This window comes from Hippocampus zosterae, chromosome 3 (genome assembly GCF_025434085.1).
Source record: "Hippocampus zosterae strain Florida chromosome 3, ASM2543408v3, whole genome shotgun sequence".
Taxonomy (NCBI): Eukaryota; Metazoa; Chordata; class Actinopteri; order Syngnathiformes; family Syngnathidae; genus Hippocampus; species Hippocampus zosterae.
In genome coordinates, this window is record NC_067453.1 from 14,987,751 (window position 1) to 14,992,183 (window position 4,433).

Sequence of the window (4,433 nt, forward strand, 5' to 3'; positions counted from 1 at the left end):
AACACGAAAACGGGGGTACCACAGGGGGGAGTACTTTCACCAACACTATTCAACATATACATGGCAGACTTACCACAACCACCTCCAAATGTACACACAGTTACATATGCAGACGACATCACCATTCTATCCACACATGTCAAACCACAACAGGCACAACAACAAGTACAAAAATATCTCCACGACATATACAACTGGACAAAACAGAACCAACTCACACTCAACGCAGACAAAACCACCACCACTCTGTTCACACCGGATCCGGCAGAATACAGCAACAGGCTCACTTTACAAATAGATAACACCACCACAGTCCGCGAACCCAAAATACTGGGATTAACATGGGACCCCAAACTCACCTTCTCAAAACACACACAACACACTCTAACCCGCGCCAAGCAATCAAACAAAATACTTAAAGCCTTAACAACCACTCACTGGGGAAAATCCAAAGAAACTATACTCACCACATACAAAGCAACCACACTCACACGCCTCGAATACGCAAACACTATATGGTCACCAACACTATCGGACACAAACAAGACAAAACTCCAGACCACACAGAACACAGCACTCAGAATAGCAACAGGATGCACACAAGACACAAACCTACAACACTTGCATGAGGAAACAAAAACTCTCCCACTGAACATCCATCTAAAACTACACGCATCGCAAATCAGACAAAAAGCCCAACACCCAACCCACCCACTACACCCACTCACTCAACAACCACCACCACCCAGACAAAAGAAACAAACAATCTTCCACAACAACAACTACACACACAACAAAGACACAGCACCACAGGACACCAACAACGACACCATAAAACAGAACATGAAAGACATACACACCCACTTTGTACAAACACACTTGGACACCAGACAACACAACAAATACATGCACCAGCACCAGAAATAGACCCATCAGAGCAAGACCTACCACACAGAACCAGACAACTCCTAGCACAACTCCGAACCAACAAATCACCAGCCCTCCACTCCTACCTACACAACATTACACCGGACACACACCCAACACCACTCTGTGCGCTATGCGGCACGCAAGTGCACGACACACAACACCTGTTCACCTGCACAAACATACCCACCACACTGACTCCGGAGGACCTCTGGCGAAACCCAAGCGGAGTGGCGGCCCTGCTCGCCCGCTGGGCGGAGGAGGGGGGTCTGGGGATCCGGGAGACGGAGTGAGGGCCCGGTCCCCCAATGTCGGGGCACGGGTGGGGTCGACAACAACAACAACAACAACATAAAAAAAGACTTCCCCTTTAAATATTCCTGCTGCATAATATATCTCCTTTCCTTTCGTAAAGGATGGTCAGAACCTTTCCTAAGCATTATTAAAATTTAGACGATCTTTGCTCCAGGTGCTACCGGCTCATCTCACTCGGTTAGGATAGGAAAGGAAAGTTCCTATGCCAAAATGATAATCCAAAAAGGGCCCCTGTTGGTGGATAATCAGGCCATGGGAGGTGTGAGTAAATTGTGAGGGGGTGTTGGCTGGAGCTAGAAATAATTTTGGTGTCTTGTCCCTGCAGTAGGTTCATTAAAAGAGCAACCAGTGTTTTCACCACCATGGTCGGATCTTACTCTGGAGGGTAACCCATACAGGCAGGTGGCTTGGACAAAATATTTCAACACTGTCAAAGCTGTGTTGTCTGTGCTCCAGTTGAAGGTACGTTATTAGCCTGGAATTCCCATCAATGCCGGCATGTGTCACAAACACCCACCTGTAAAACAAACATGAAAAGAATAATGATTAAATACAAGAAAACAATCAAGTTTCATATCTTGTTTGAAATATCATCTCGGTAGAGAAGGTATTGCTGTGCACTTAAGACTACATGGAGGCAATTTGGAGTTTGTGTAACTTGGATATACAAATGATAAAATTCAATTTAATCTGTGCTGTCCATACAATATGGCTTTCTAATGCTCCCACGAGTACAAATATAAGATGATCCCTTATTACCGAATGAGACGCATATGCCCATCTATGTGCCATAAACTATTGGGGAATGGCACATAGTATGTTCTTCTAGCCACAGTCTGGCTCCATCTCTGGGCTGCAGCAGCTGGCTCAATACGGTTGAGGATATCTCGAACTCTTTTTCTTTGTACTACAATACCATCAGCACGCAGGTATGCCCTCATCATCTGCAACAGGTTCATAAAACAACACAATAAAGAAAGTACACTTTCACAATGAATATAATGATATATACATGAAGGGACAAGAGTATGTAGCAGAACACTTGCTTCAGAGCCTGATCTGGGAAATTGGCTGTGCAATCTTCTGACATGCTCTTCCAGGTCAACATCATGAATGGGAGTAAATCTATTTCTGGCTGAAATCTGAAAAAACTTCATTTTTTTTATGCAGGTATGAAGAGGAACAACACAACATCTCAGTGATGGCTCTCACTGTAAAGCCCTGAGTGGGGAGCAGTTCAATTTGATCACTTGTAATGTCAAGTGCTGGTCTTCCTCGTCTACCTAAAGTATGGAAATAAAAGGATTAAGGAATTCAAGCAAACGAATCACTACGTGTTTTTTATATACTGTATACAGTACAGGCATATAGACACAGATGTACATAAAAGTATATGCAGCTTCAAAACCACAAGCAGCTATTTTCTCTAACCATTTTACTCAAGAAAAAAATAATTCAAACTTATAATTGAATAACTAAAAGATCACTAGTTATTGCTTAAAAGTGTACAGCCATCGCGTTACTTAATAGTCTACTGATTTGCAGGAAAACCACTGGTATAAAACGACGTTTGACAGGGTGATAGAAGGTAAGTCACAGCAAGTCGTCAGTAAAACCCGTGTGTAGTTCGAATAAAAATACATACGAAAAACCAATGACAAAAAATGGTAGCCATTTTACCTGTGTGCAAACGATGTGCCACATGGGAACAAACACGTCCACCATTAGGAGTGGGTCCCGCAATGATGACAGATCGGAGATCTATTGGACTTTGAATCAAACTTTGAATAGTATCAGCGCTAAACTGGTCACTAACTCTTCTTAAATTAGCAATTGAAATGTTTATCGCGCGTGCTTCACTTTCACCGGCAGACCCTTGATGACAGGCACTCTCTATTGCGTTGCACCTTCGCCGAATACGTCTCAGGACACTGTCCGCCATTGTTGTTTTAAAAAACTAAGTGGGCACAGAATTTCCAAAATCATGAGCCCTGACTGGTGGGATGACACTATTTTAAAACGTACAGCCAATAGGATACCGTTACATGTTTTCGTAATCATCCTTATTTGCATTTAATGCAAGTACAGTGTAATGTCACTAGCATTACAAGTGGGCACATTTATGGCCTTACATGTTCACTAGTAAGCGTCAAAATCATCTTACCAGTGAACTAGTGGGCACATTTATGGCCTTAAATGTTCAGTAGTAAGCGTCAAAATAATCTTATTAGTGAACTAGTGGGCGTTTTGCGGCTTACATGTTCACTAGTAAGCGTCAAAATGACCTTACTAGTGAACTAGTGAGCGTTTTGTGGCTTACATGTTCACTAGTAAGCGTCAAAATGATCTTACTAGTGAACTATTGGGCGTTTTGTGGCTTACATGTTCACTAGTAAGCCTCAAAATGATCTTACTAGTGAACTAGTAGGCGATGTGTGGCTTACATGTCAACTAGTAAGCCTCAAAATGAACTTACTAGTGAACTAGTGGGCACATTTATGGCCTTACATGTTCACTAGTAAGCGTCAAAATGATCTTACTAGTGAACTAGTGGGCGTTTTGTGGCTTACATGTTCACTAGTAAGCGTCAAAATGACCTTACTAGTGAACTAGTGGGCGTTTTGTGGCTTACATGTTCACTAGTAAGCGTCAAAATGATCTTACTAGTGAACGAGTGAGCGTTTTGTGGCTGACATGTTCATAAATAAGCGTCAAAATGATCTTACTAGGGAACTAGTGGGCGTTTTGTGGCTTACATGTTCACTAGTAAGCGTCAAAATTACCTTACTAGTGAACCAGTGAGCGTTTTGTGGCTTACATGTTCACTAGTAAGCGTCAAAATGACCTTACTAGTGAACTAGTGAGCGTTTTGTGGCTTACATGTTCACTAGTAAGCGTCAAAATGATCTTACTAGTGAACTAGTGGGCGTTCTGTGGCTTACATGTTCACTAGAAGCCTCAAAATTATCTTACTAGTGAACTAGCGGGCGTTTTGTGGCTTACATGTCAACTAGTAAGCCTCAAAATGATCTTACTAGTGAACTAGTGGGCACATTTATGGCCTTACATGTTCACTAGTAAGCGTCAAAATGACCTTACTAGTGAACTAGTGGGCAATATGGAATAAATACTCAAAGGGCTTGCCAGGCAAGCCCATTGAGTATTTAAAGGGTTCAAAGGGCTTGCCTGGC